A 15,306-nucleotide genomic window follows, 5' to 3' on the forward strand; every position below is an offset into this window, starting at 1 on the left:
GACAACACTTGATAATGCCAGACCTGCAATATTACTCCCACGTCTTGCTCTCTGTTCTCCCTTCTCTTTCCTTGCTGGGGTCCCTGTCTGAGCATCTAACATCTGCCACAAGTGACTTGGAACTTAGTGATCCTTGATCTTTCTCTACAAAGGCAGGAGAATGAGGTGTGACTGATTATACTGTGGAGGCTGTAGTGATGGTAGATACATTATTAGCATGTCATTTCAGAACACTGAATGCTTTTTGACACAATATAATTTAATACACAATATGTGGTTCTAAAGTAGTGCTAATTGATAAAAATAAAATGTGAGCCAAACATGTAATTTAAATGTTTCTTGTGGCCACATTTTTAAAAAGAAGAAAGAAGCAGATAAATAGGTTTTAATAATATATTCTATTAACCATATATATTCAAAATAAAATCATTAACATGTGATTGGTGTAAAAAATATTGAGAAATTTTATGTCCTTTTTTTTTCACACTAAGTCTTTGAAATGCTGAGTGTACTTATAGCATGTATCAATCAGGAAATTACATTTGTATTGGATATTCTTGATCTATATTTAGATTTCATAAAATTCATAGTTGGAAAAAAGTAGATGCACAAAGCCACGTTGTCCTACACATACTTGAAGTATTCCAATAACTAAACTGAATATCACTTTTTAAATTTAAATTAACTAAAATTCAAAGTGATTTCCTCAGTCACACTTGCCACCTTTCAAGTACTTGACAGTTTCATGTGGCTAATACCCACCATGTTACACAGCTCTTTTGCAGAGAACTGTTGACATAAAGCCATAATTCTGCTACCTAATGAATTTTGTAGGTTGATGTCAGGACACGCCAATGAAGTGTATTACTCCAAAATTTTAATGAGAAAAACATGTCAAATCCTACAGTTCTGACTTAAAATGAAATTTTAACCACTCTCATATTATCCATGAGAAATTATAGATAAGAAAATATACAAGGTCTAAACCTTAATGTAATGCACATTGGAATTTGTTTTAAATTTGCTTCAGTGTAATTGCCCTGTTGTAACTAAATGAATTAGCTGATCACAACCCTTCCCATTACAATGAATGATTCAAAAGCAAAAAGTAAAATTCTTAAAGATGTCTCCATCAAATACACTGTTTAAAAATGAAGCTTCAGACTTATAAACCACATATCTGATAAAGGATTTATATTCAGAAATTATAAAGAAGTCCTAGAACTTAACAAAAAGGAAAGAAACAACCTAATTTAAAAATGGGTAAAAGATCTGAATTCCACTAAAAAGATGTATGAATGGCCAATAAACATATGGGAAGATGTTCAACATCATTAGTCATTAGGGGGATGCAAATTAAAACCACAGTTAGAAACCACTAGACACATATTAAAATGAATAAAAAATTTTAAAAATCTGGCAATGCTAAATGCCGGTGAGCTTGCAGAGCCGCAGGGACTCTCATTCATTGCTGATAAGACTTTAAAGTGGTACCAGAACTTAGGAAAATTGTGTGCCAGTTTTTTTGTAAACCTAAATATACACTTAACCATATGATCCAGTAATCCCATTCCTATATTACCAAGTGAATTTCAAATTTATTTTTACACAGAATTCTATATAGGAATATTTATAGAAATTTTATCTCTAATAGCTAAGACATCAAAATAACCAAATGTTCTTCAATTGGCAAATGGATGAACAAACTATAGTATATCTATACAATGAAATGCAACTGAACTATAAAAAAGAAGGAATTGTTGATTTATTCAATATCATGGATGAATGTTAAATGTATTTTGCTAAGTGAAAGAAGAAAGAACCAAATGACTGAATACTGTATGATTATATATATATATGAAATACTAGAAAAAGAAAAATTTAGGAAACAAGAAACATATCAGTGGTTGCCAGGGTTTGGGAGATATGAAAGAATTGAGTATAACGTGATAGTATGAAGACATTTTGGGGGGTAATAGAACTGTTCTGCATGATACTGCAATTCTGGATGAGTGACTATGCACTCATCAAAACCTACAGAACTGTACACCACAGAGTGAGCTATATAGTATGCAAATTAAAAATAAGAAAACAATTGGATATTGACTGTGACAAATGAATCTAACCAAATTACAAAAGTAAGACATAACCTGTTTTTCCATGGGGAAAATGATCTAGCCTAAGTAACTTAGGGAAACAGTCTTTTGAGAGGACAAAGACTAAAATGAATAATGCTGAAAAGAAAATAACTGTACATAGACATTGTACACTTTTTGATAATTCTCCCCCAACATGAGTACAAGTGAGTAATTATGTAACCACTTTAAATGTATATTAGGGTGGGACACATAAATAAATAAATTGCTGATAATAGAAACTAGGTTCCTCATTGTCAATGAAAGAAGTTTAAATAATTAAAGGAAAATAGCTAAAATTAACCTTGTAGTGCTAGGTTAGAGAGAGAGATATAATATGAACTATTTTTATTTTAATATACCTATAAATAGATACAAAAATAAATATGGATATATGTGCATACATGGGTATACATACATACTTTTTATTAGCTCTACCTACTGAAAAGTCCTAGAAGTAGTAACACCACAGAAGCAATGAGCACTTCTTATGCCCAGATTTTAGTTACTAAATACCATTCTCCAATTTAAAAAAGGAACCCAGGGGCACTTTGGTGGCTCAGCTGGTTAAGTGTCTGACTTCGGCTCAGGTCACAATCCTGGAGTACTGAGATGGAGCCCCACATCAGGCTCCTTGCTCAGCAGGTAGTCTGATTGTTCCTCTCTCCCTGCCCCTCCCCCTGCATATGCTCACTCTCGCTCTCTCTCTCTCAAATGAATAAAACCTTAAAAATTAAAAAAGGAACGCAGGCCATCAGGAAAAATGGCTGATTTGAGAGATATGGAAGAAAAAATGTTGTTAAAACTCAAGTATCTTCTAGTGTCAGAAAGTTAAAAAGTGCCAAAAAAGTCATTAGGGCATGTCAAAAGGACATGGGAGCTAACCAGAAAGAGTTCCCAGTGACCAAAACTGAAGCACTTTGTGCAATAAAATAATGATTCTATTAGGCTATAACCTAGCAACTAAAATAAATATTGATTAATTCACACTGATACAAATAAATGATTAAATAGAAAGAAAAATGACAGAGAAGGCAAAAATCTTCTTTATAGAAGAATTCCGAATAATGTACGTAGACACCTCACCTACCTCCTAGGAGGCATAGCTTAATTCCTCTTCCTTTGAGTGTGAGCTAAACTCCATGCCTCAGAGAGTATAGAAGTGTGGGGCAAAGGTAATTTTTCCATGGAGAAATGTGGCAGATACCACTTTCATTGAGTGATCAAGCTTAACATCTCCAAAATAAATTATGTTGACCTCCTGTACTCTCCTGTGATTTGATGAATACACTTCATTTCTGTTCTATTCTTTCCACAAACCCAGAGCTCCATTGTAATCTTGAGAGAAATATGAGGCAAAATCAAATAGAAGCATGTGCTACAAAATATGTTACCAGTATTCTTCACAAGTTTCAAGATCATGAAAGACTGAGAAACACAGCTAGAGAGATGAGACATTATGACTTAATGCGATGTGGCACCCTGGATTTGGTAACAGAAAAGAGGCATCAGTTGGAAAACTGGTGAAATCTGAATAAAACCTGTAGCCTAATTAATATTATCTTGCCAATGTTCTTTGCTTTGACAAATGTACCATGATTATGTTGATAGTGGAACAAGCTGGTGAACGGAGTTCTCTGTACATTCTGGCAACTTTTCTATAAGTTGTTATATTATTTATGGATATATTATTAATACTTCTATTACATATAGATATTTTTACATGCCTATAGATTATTATTATAAAGATCTTTGAAAATGAATTATAAGTTTTTAATACTTGGTCAGTGATAAATCTACTTTTAGAAAGAGTCTTCTCATATGCAATCTAATCCTTTCTACCCCAGCAATAAGCACATCTTGCCATTTTTGTCTATCTACTCTGTTATTAAGAACCCCTGCTCCTTATTTGCCATAAAAATGTTCTTTCATTACTTAAAATTTGAGAATTATGAGTTCTTCACATGTATATGCATTTTTAATAATTCATATTACTTAAACCATCCAAAATGATGGTTGTTTTAATTTATAATACTCTAATGAAATTTAATTAAAATTAAATTTGGCCCTTTGGTTCCATATTATTTGGCAATGCAGCCTTACTGTTCACATAGGCATAGCAACTTGACGGTCATTATGGCTGGCTATAGTTTTATTGTATAACTGGATATTTGGGGGCACCTGAGTGGCTCAGTGGGTTAAAGCCTCTGCCTTCAGCTCAGGTCATGATCACAGGGTCCTGGGATCGAGCCTCGCTTCCTGCTCTCTGCTCGGCGGGGAGCCTGCTTCCTCCTCTCTCTCTGCCTGCCTCTCTGCCTACTTGTGATCTCTGAGTGTCAAATAAATAAATAAAATCTTTAAAAAAAATAAAAATAAATGGATATATGTTTGGACATAGAAAATCCATAAATGGCCAAAATAACTATAGTGCCTTTTTAAAATTGGAATACTTAAAGGCTTGTGTACCTTATCTAATGAAATAGTATTTCATCACAAGACCAAAATCCTCTTATATGTTTTTAAGTTTAAAGGTTTCTTTATACACATATGACATTTCAGCCTTACAGTGAGTATGCAAAGTAGGAAATTCAAATAACATTCTTTAGTTATAAATGGGAAAAGAAGGAAGTCTCTTCCAGGCTAAGTGACTTGCCTACAAGCAGGCAGGTTGTGAAGGGTTGAACATCTTTGTACAGCACACCTGGCTTACCTCTGAATCCTTCTCCTTTGTACCACTATATGGACATATTCTTATTTGTTAGAGTATATTCTTGTTTTTCTTAATTTTAGAGATATCCAAGCTCTTTTCCTTAATTTAAAACAAATTTTAACAAATTGTACACCACTAAAAGAAAAAGTATTATTCACATTTAAAGCAAAAAATTCCACCTGAAATACCTATTTTCTGTTGAACTTCAAAATCCAATCTAGATGACTAGCTTGGAAATCACTATTGCTAATTTATTTATATTATATAAAAGTATGCTTTCACTTTAAGGAAGTCTAGTGAATGAGAACCCAAAAAAAATCACAAAATATATTAACCAAAAAAATGATTTTTTTATTATAAAATGATCATTTGTCTCACAAAAGCATTTATCATACTTTTCTTAGATAACAATCTTCCCTGGTACAATTTTGTTCAGTTTATACATAGTATTTCAGAAGAAAGAGATTTTATGAAGCAAAGCAGACCCACCCATGGACATTGTGATCCCTGCCTTTAGTATTTTAGTATTTTAGATCCATGCCTTTAGTCTTTACATTGCTATCCCTATATGCTGCAGTTTCTCTAGGAGTGATCTGATAATCCAAAGGCAGTTTTAATATGGGAAAAATTTATAGCATACTCTCACTTGTCAATAAATCAAGCTTTCTCCCTATTGCTTTCCAATCACAATACCAACTTCTAAGGGAACTTGTTTTATTAGGTAATTTGAAAATACTTTATTAGGCTATTTGAAAAGCTCTTGAATAAAAGAGGATGACAAACAATAAAAGAAGATACATTGGTAGGAAAAAAAAAAACACTATACCTTCAAATAATAGTATACTAGGTACAGAAGACATGTGCAAAATCAAACTAATCCATCCTCTGTGTAAATCCCATTTGGTAGCTGTTAGAATACATAAATATACATTGAAAAGAAGATTCCAAATCTACTTCTACCATATCTGAATGCTTAGAGCTCTCATTGTTTTCTTTTTTCTAATCTAAACTCCTTCTACCATCATAAAAGCCTATTGCATTTTTGTTTTTATTGTTCAAGAAGTTATTCAGAAAGGTTTTTTTTTTTATAAGACCTCTCTCTTTTGTTCTAAGCCTTCCTACTGTACTGCCTGGTGAATAATGTGTGCTTAAAAATATTTACAGTGTTGAATTTTAAATAAGATACCATTGAGCACATTTTTCATTCAAGGAGCCTAGGCTTAAGATGTCAAAGAGTAACCGGAGTAGCATGAGTGGAACCATAGGTGCGATTGGCTCCAGAGTCCTGGTGTTTGTTTTAACCATTCTATATGTACACACTTATATGATTCTAGCAAATGTAGGGTAGAGTATAGATAGCCAGATGCACTCATGGAGGGATGGTGGAAGATGGATGGATGGAAAGACAGACAACCTGTTCTATTACGGTTCCCTGATATCTCCCATACAACAGATAATATTTTATCCAAACGTAGAAAACATGTTAAAGGGAATTGGGAAAGTAGTTGATAGAGAATTCCACAGAACTTGGATATAATAATAATTTGGAGAAAACTGAGGATACAATACTTGCACCTTCTGTGCCCAGGAAAACTTACTGCTTTATTTTGGTTACTCCAAAAAAGTCCATTTTTTACCTTAGTAGTATGGTCAGATCAATGCCTATGGAAAACTGTACCTATAATAATGGCTACTTTATATTCTTTTCTTATCCCTTTAATGATATATCTTTATTTTGAATATGTAGATATAAGCAGCTCTAAGACCATACTTCAAATTATATGCTCTAGGGGAAGAATTAGTAGACAAAGATGTCTGGAAAGTCTGAATTTATTATTGTCAAATTGGTCTTAAAATTTTATTTTTAGTGACAATGATTTCCCTGTAGCTACACTATAAACAGAAAACACTTTACAGTGAACCAAGTCCTCTAGGAAAAAATAATGTGGTGTGACTATGTAAGTAAGTACTTAGAAGTAGGAAGAGATAAACATAACCTAAACTTTTATTTAAAACCATGCGTATTAGCCCTGTGAGATTTCTAGCTATTCTTATAAAATAAATTACCACTCTAGGGATGCCTGGGTGGCTCAGGGGGTTAAGCCGCTGCCTTCGGCTCGGGTCATGATCCCAGGGTCCTGGATCAGGCTTCTTGCTCAGCAGGGAGCCTGCTTCTCTCTCTGCCTCTGCCTGTTTGTTTTCTCTCTCTCTCTCTCTGACAAATAAATAAATAAAATCTTTTTAAAAGTAAATAAATAAATAAATTGCCATTCTATAGATTTTCCAGTCCAATTTTAATTGTTTTCAACTATCTCTATTTGGTTTTCTTTTCTTTTCAGTATATCTTCTTATCAAAAAATTGATCTTTCATTTTTTGTGTCTCAGCACTTTTTCAAATTCATATTATTTTTGTACTTGAAACAGTAGGATGTTAATTTAAAATTTGTGACTTTAAATCAATGTCATTTATACTCAAAAAAGTGAATATAGTGATTTCTCCATTCCTTTGTTGGAATATCATGGTATGTCTCAAAATAAATCTGTGTTGCTGCAGGCATATGCTCCCTTGGTTTTATGGATGCACAATATCAAATCTTCATTATGTTCAGAGCAGTGGTTGAAAATGGAGAGCTGCCGTCCATGACAAAGTGAGGGGAATTCATCAGTAAATCTTCAGGGAGGAGAAGATGAACAATGTGTTGGATGGCCCAAAGAGTTTTAGGAGAGTGATGATGTGTGTTCAATATTAACTTTCATACTCTGCTATAGTATAACACTTCTCCATCTAAAACTTCAGAAACATCTGCTTACTATGCCTCATTTATGGTAAATAAGACATGAGTAGAATTTTTAAATTTCTGGGGTATGAATTGAGAGCACTGAATAATCAGGAGTTGATAAAAACCTTAGAATTCTCAGAAATCTTTTGGGACATTGGAATTTCCATAGAATATGGTAAGGTTGGCTAGGAACTTCAAATATAGAAACCACAATTTATATATATATAGGTTACTTTTGTTATTACATAAACATTTAAACAATATTTTTTTAAATTCAATAAAAATGTATTTCACCCAGAATCCAGCCACCCTATAGTTATTAGTCTATGTTTCTTTTTTTTTTTTTTTTAGGATTTTTAATTTTTTTTTATTTTTTCAGCATAACAGTATTCATTATTTTTGCACCACACCCAGTGCTCCATGCAATCCGTGCCCTCTACAATACCCACCACCTGGTGCCCCCAACCTCCCACCCCCCACCCCTTCAAAATTCTCAGATCGTTTTTCAGAGTCCATAGTCTCTCATGGTTCACCTCCCCTTCCAATTTCCCTCAACTCCCTTCTCCTCTCCATCTCCCCTTGTCCTCCATGCTATTTGTTATGCTCCACAAATAAGTGAAACCATATGATAATTGACTCTCTCTGCTTGACTTATTTCACTCAGCATAATCTCTTCCAGTCCCGTCCATGTTGCTACAAAACTTGGGTATTCATCCTTTCTTTTTTCTTTCTTTCTTTTTTTTTTTTTACAGCTTTATAAACATATATTTTTATCCCCAGGGGTACAGGTCTGCGACTCGCCAGGTTTACACACTTCACAGCACTCACCATAGCACATACCCTCCCCAATATCCATAACCCCACCCCCTCTCCCAACCCCCTCCCCCCATCAACCCTCAGTTTGTTTTGTGAGATTAAGAGTCACTTATGGTTTGTCTCCCTCCCAATCCCATCTTGTTTCATTTACTCTTCTCCTACCCCCTCAACCGCCCATGTTGCATCTCCTCTCCCTCATATCAGGGAGATCATATGATAGTTGTCTTTCTCCGATTGACTTATTTCGCTAAGCATGATACCCTCTAGTTCCATCCACGTCGTCGCAAATGGCAAGATTTCAGAATGGGAGAAGATATTTGCAAATGACATATCAGATAAAGGGCTAGTGTCCAAAATCTATAAAGAACTTAGCAAACTCAACACCCAAAGAACAAATAATCCAATCAAGAAATGGGCAGAGGACATGAACAGACATTTCTGCAAAGAAGACATCCAGATGGCCAACAGACACATGAAAAAGTGCTCCATATCACTCGGCATCAGGGAAATACAAATCAAAACCACCATGAGATATCACCTCACACCAGTCAGAATGGCTAAAATTAACAAGTCAGGAAATGACAGATGCTGGGGAGGATGCGGAGAAAGGGGAACCCTCCTACACTGTTGGTGGGAATGCAAGCTGGTGCAACCACTCTGGAAAACAGCATGGAGGTTCCTCAAAATGTTGAAAATAGAACTACCCTATGACCCTGCAATTGCACTGCTGGGTATTTACCCTAAGATACAAACGTAGTGATCCGAAGGGGCACGTGCACCCGAATGTTTATAGCAGCAATGTCTACAATAGCCAAACTATGGCAAGAACCTAGATGTCCATCTACAGACGAATGGATAAAGAAGATGCGGTATATATACACAATGGAATACTATGCAGCCATCAAAAGAAATGAAATCTATGTTTCTTTTTATTCCCAATTCATACTTACACATAATTTTACATGGTATAATTATAATTTTGTGTTTCAATTTTGGGCTCAACCCCAAATCCTAACCACTTTAACATACATAATAATTATTTTATAGGTATCCTTATAATGACTGTTTACTTAGTTCTTTTCTTTTTTAAAAATTACTTTTTTTTTTCAGTGTTCCAAAATTCATTGTTTATGCACCACAGTCAGTGCTCCATGCAATACATTCCCTCCATAATACCACCAGGCTCATCTAAACCCCCATCCCCTCCCCTCCAAAACCCTCAGTTTGTTTCTCAGAGTCACAGTCTCTCATGGTTTGTCTTCCCCTCAGATTTCCCCCAACTCACTTCTCCTCTCCATATCCCGAAGTCTTCCATGTTATTCCTTATGTTTCACAAGTAAATGAAACCATATGATAATTGACTCTCTCTGCTTGACTTATTTCACTCAACATAATCTTTTTCAGTCCTGTCCGTGTTGATACAAAAGTTGGGTAGTCATCCTTTCCAATGGATAATACTCTGATGGCATAATATTCCATTGTATATATGGACCACATCTTCCTTATCCGTTCATCTGTTGAAGGGCATCTTGGTTCTTTCCACAGTTTGGTGGCTGTGGCCACTGCTGCTATGAACATTGGGGTACAGATGGCCCTTCTTTTCACTACATCTGTATCTTTGGGGTAAATACCCAGTTGTGCAATTGTAGGATCATAAGGTAGCTCTATTTTTAATTTCTTAAGGAATCTCCACCTTGTTTTTGAAATGTGGCTGTACCAACTTGCATTCCCACCAACAGTATAAGAGTGTTCCCCTTTCTCCACATCCTCTCCAACACTTGTTGTTTAATGTCTTCTTAACTTTGGCCATTCTAACTGGTGTAAGGTGATATCTCAATGTGTTTTTTTTTTTCTCTAAAAATTTTTTTAAAGATTTTATTTATTTATTTGACAGACAGAGATCACAAGTAGGCAGAGAGGCAGGCAGAGAGAGAGAGAGGAAGGGAAGCAGGCTCCTGCTGAGCAGAGAGCCTGATATGGGGCTCGATCCTAGGGCCCCGGGATCATGACCCGAGCTGAAGGCAGAGACTTTAACTCACTGAGACACCCAGGCGCCCCTCAATGTGGTCTTGATTTGAATCTCCCTGATGGCTAATGATGATGAACATTTTTTCATGTGTCTGTTAGCCATTTGTATGCCTTCTTTGGAGAAGTGTCTGTTCATGTCTTCTGCCCATTTTTTGATGTGATTATCTGTTTTGTGTGTGTTGAGTTTGAGGAGTTCTTTATAGATCTTGGATATCACCCCTTTGTCTGTAGTGTCATTTGCAAATATCTTCTCTCATTCCGTGGGTTGCCTCTTTGTTTTGCTGACTGTTTCCTTTACTGTGCAGAAAATCTTGATGAAGTTCCAAAAGTTCATTTTTGCTTTTGTCTCCTTTGCCTTTGGAAACGTATCTTGAAAGAAGTTGCTGTGGCTGATGTAGAAGAGGTTACTGCCTATGTTCTCCTCTAGGATTTTGATAGATTCCTGCCTCATGTTGAGGTCTTTTATCCATTTTGAGTTATTCTTTGTGTATGGTATAAGAGATTGGTTGAGTTTCATTCTTTTACACATAGTTGCCCAATTTTCCCAGCACTATTTATTGAAGAGACTATCTTTTCTCCACTGTATATTTTTTCCTGCTTTGTTGAAGATTATTTGACCATAGAATTGAGGGTTCCTATCTGGACTCTCTACTCTGTTCCATTGGTCTATGTGTCTGTTTTTGTGCCAGTACCATGCTGTCTTGGTGATCACAGTTTTGTAATGAAGCTTGAAATCAGGCAACGTGATGCCCTCAGTTTCGTTTTCCTTCTTCAACATTTCCATAGCAATTTGGGGTCTCTTCTGGTTCCATAAAAATTTTAGGACTGTTTGTTCCATCTCTTTGAAAAATGCTGGTGGAATTTTGATCAGGATGGCATTGAAAATATAGATTGCTCTAGGCTGTATAGACATTTTAACAGTGTTTAATTCCGATCCATGAGCATGGAATGCTTCTCCATCTTTTGCGTCTTCTTCAATTTCTTTCTACTTAGTTCTTTTCTTATCTTTGATATTTGGATGTTCATGGGTTTTCATATATACAAACAACAGTTTAGTATAAACTTTTAACAAATATTTTTGTCTTTATTTTGGATCATGTTCTCTTGTGGAGGAAGTAGATTCTGACTTAAGAGTCAGTCTCTAGGTATTTGGAGTATAACTAGGTATATGGCTGTGGAAAATGGTCTCAAACTTTCTAAGCCTTGTTTTCATTAAATGCAAAATGGAAATAAAAATAGGACTTACACTGTAGGATTGTTGTAAGAATTAAATGCAAAAATGCATACCAAAGATTACCCAGTGTCTGAGCAAATTTCTAGAAATTAAACTATTGGGGCTAAGGACATGATTATCTATATTCTTCCCAAGAGTCTTGCACAAATTTTTAACTTTCAGAGTATTCAGCTGCTGAAAGGATGAAAACTGACCCCTAATATCTTAAACAAAAGACCACACTCCTGAATTTATTGCTAATTTAAGGAAGGGAGATCTATATTTCTCAGAGCAGAGAAGTCTGCTGGTACTATACAGGGTTTGGGTTTAAAGTAGAATTCAGGGGTTAACAGGCTTCCAGAGGAATTAGTGCATTGCTGTTATTTGTAGGAACATGGTTTCTTAGGTAAGAATGTCGTTGATTAACTGACTTTCATAAGTGTATTCTTCAAAGTGAGTCTTTTTCCAGATCAACTGACTTTCAGAATTTAGGATTGTTACCGATTAGTTCATTTGCAAACACCCAGGTACATTGCCACGAATTGATCAAATTTGTGTAAAATCGGTTCATATGATTTTGAGAACTGTCAATAACTGATTAAGCTGGCTCAAAACCAGTTCTGATAGTTACTTGCTACCACAGCTACAGAAACTCGGCCATTGTTGAAGAGTGTGGGAGCATTTTATTCTCAAGCTATATTTGAAACACCATATGAGGAAAAAATTTCCTGAGGAAAATGATGAAGGATGTCAAGAAGCACTCTCAGTAAGGAAGACTAGGAAATAACTAGAAGTTTGCACTTAATGCAGTCTTCTGGATTGACAAGTACTACATCAGTATCACACAGTGACATAAATGGGGAAGGTTAGTACCCACTGAATAGACAAGGGAAACTCAGATGGAAGTTTATGTAAGTTAATAAAAACTTCTCAAAGAAAACTTACTTCCTATTTCACTATCAAAAAACAAAACATAAAATTTTACATTTTGGTGGGGGTTATAAATGTCTTTTATTTACCTTTTTAGATCACAGAGCTGCTTTTCTTCAAAGAAAGATCAGAGTATCTGATCTCTGTTTTGTTTTTGTATCATTTCTCTCTCCTTTTTAATATAAACCGCACTGTTACTTTCTGGTATTTCACTGTAGAATAGTTTCCATTTCCTCTCAGAAAGTTGCCCCTGCCAGTTCCAAAATCCCTTTTTGGCTCTCATCCTCCTAAATTTCCTTCTCCTCCATTGTTAACAATTGTGAACACTTCTTTCTTTAATTGATGTTCAGATTCTGAAATACTGGAGTCTCTTGTTTTTTCTTCCACCCCTTTCGGTTCTTCTAACATGCAAAACTAAATCTCTACTCTTTTCTGGGCCAGACCTTTCCAAAAAGATTTAAGATCTATTTTATTCTCTCCCTCTGTCTTTCTCTCTCTTTCTTTCCCTTTCTCCCTCTCTCCCTATGTCTCTCTCCCTTTCCTGAGAAGTATCTTAGTAGTAGGTGCAGGGTAGCTCATTGCAGATGATGCCTTTGTCTTCCATTCTGCCCCTCTTCCACAACCCATGCCTTCACAGTCAACAGATGGCCTATTCCACCTTGATCTCATAAAAAGGAGCTTGTATTCTGGGGTCAAACAGAAGAGTAAGAAATCCCCTTTTCTTCCATTTATTGGGTGCTGTGACCTTATGTGAGTCATTAAGTTCTATGCATATTTCTTTATCTATAAAATGTGAATTCGAGTACACAGGATGGCTGTGGTGATATGATAAAATCACACATAAGCAGCACCTAGCACACTGTCTCTACCCAGGAGGAATACATAAAAAATGCATCTTCTTATTTGTGTTCATTTCTCATCACTTACTGCATTGACTCTTCCTCAGAATTGTATAACCAAAAGACCCAGGAGACCCATTGTCAAAAGCCCAGTGTCTTTGTCGGTAAGGATATTGGGAAATTTATCTAATTTTACTCATTTAGGCAGAGTAATAATTCTCTATCTTAACTTCATTGTAAGGATGACAAATTGAAGTGATAATGACTTACAAAACTACTTATAAGTATAATAATAACAATAACTGTTAGCATTTTTTCATTTGGCAACACAAGATATTGTGTTGGCACTTAATTTATGTATATATGCAAGCTCAATCATTACAATCACCTACCAGAGAGTGAATATTCTTTCTAATATATAGGTGAGGGAACTGCAGCTCAGAAAGATGAAGTCATTGGGCCAAATCTACATATTTAAGAGGGAGCAGAGCTGTAACTGAGGTACCCTGAATATTTACTCTTATCCTTAGAGCACTATGCAAATCTGAGGGGTCACAGTTGCATTCAGTCAGTGTCCTTTCACTAAAATGTTCCTTGGCTGTTACTTGAATTGTGTCCCATCACTACCTAGCCCCTTTTGAAGGCTCCTGGTAATTCTTCTAAAGATATTTTGGAGTTAGATTCTGTTTGAGGTTATAGCTACTTTGTTTCTCATATCATTAATTCATAATTCCCTTTTGTAATCTCATGGCTGAGATCTATAGAAGTGCTATAGGGAATTTGAAAAAGGAAAGGAAGGGAAGAAGGAAGGGAGGGAGGGAAGAGAGAGAGGAGGGAGGGAGGAGGGTAGTGAGGGAGGGAGGGAGAGAGGGAGGATGGGAGAATAAACATACAGAGGGGGTGTTCCCTCTCAGGAATGTACTTAAGCTTTTCAGGGTAAAGGTTAACCTGAGCTCCTTTTCCCTCCTATGCCATGCTGTTGTCAGTATAGTCTGTCCCCTTCTATCCCCAACAGTGCTTAAGCTTCTTTCATGTCTCTGCCCCCAGGTACACATAAAAACTGTTCTGCAACCTTTGAACATTATTGTTTGCTTCCCTAAAGTTCTGAGTTTTTGAAAGTGCTTACTGAAATAAGCAGAGAATACTTATATGCATACCACACTTATGCTGTTCTGTAGATCCAGGACACATTGAAAATTGTCAATTATACGCAGTGAGTTAGGTTTCAGTGCATTTCAAAGCAAAGAGTTCTCTTGACTCTATTCTCAACTAGGAAATTGAGTGTGGTCTCTATATACACACATTTCTAATTCCAATCTGCATTGAATTCATGTTACTTGCTCTTATAAGCATGTTTATTTGATCTAGATGAACTCCATGGAGACAGAGGCAATGCCATCTCTGTACTCTTTAACTTTCTTGTTGGAACATGGCCAGGCAGTGAATGAGAAATATAAATTGATGATTAAAACGGAAATGAACAATCATCTGTAATAATATTAAATAGTTGAACAGAGAATTTAAATCTAAGGGTCAATGCTTATTAACCTAAACAATAATTCTTAAAAAAACCATTTTTATGAATAGTTTCTCATTATTATTTAGCCTGAGAGGTAGTAATTTCTTTCACTAAAAACTAGTTTTTCTTCAAGTAACTGTAAAAGACTTCATAAGACAAATTGAAGATCAATGGATTAGGCAAGTAATAGGCTCAACTATATAATTATCAAAATCTTTAAAGTAACAACAACAGACAGTATAGACAAAGTAAATGCTTTTTAATTTAAAAATTTGGGGGGTATTTGCCAAAATCATATTAGACAAAGACCTAATTTTGTAAAATGTGAAAAGTGCC

At 35.5% G+C, this 15,306-nt stretch overlaps 1 protein-coding gene across 1 annotated transcript in view; it reads left to right on the forward strand.

Moving 5' to 3' along the window:
• The window catches only part of FUT9 (fucosyltransferase 9), a 203,343-nt gene that overhangs the window by 111,613 nt on the left and 76,424 nt on the right, over positions 1-15,306 (forward strand). The window lies entirely within an intron of this gene.

The sequence above is a fragment of the Lutra lutra genome, chromosome 6 (genome assembly GCF_902655055.1).
Source record: "Lutra lutra chromosome 6, mLutLut1.2, whole genome shotgun sequence".
Lineage (NCBI taxonomy): Eukaryota > Metazoa > Chordata > Mammalia > Carnivora > Mustelidae > Lutra > Lutra lutra.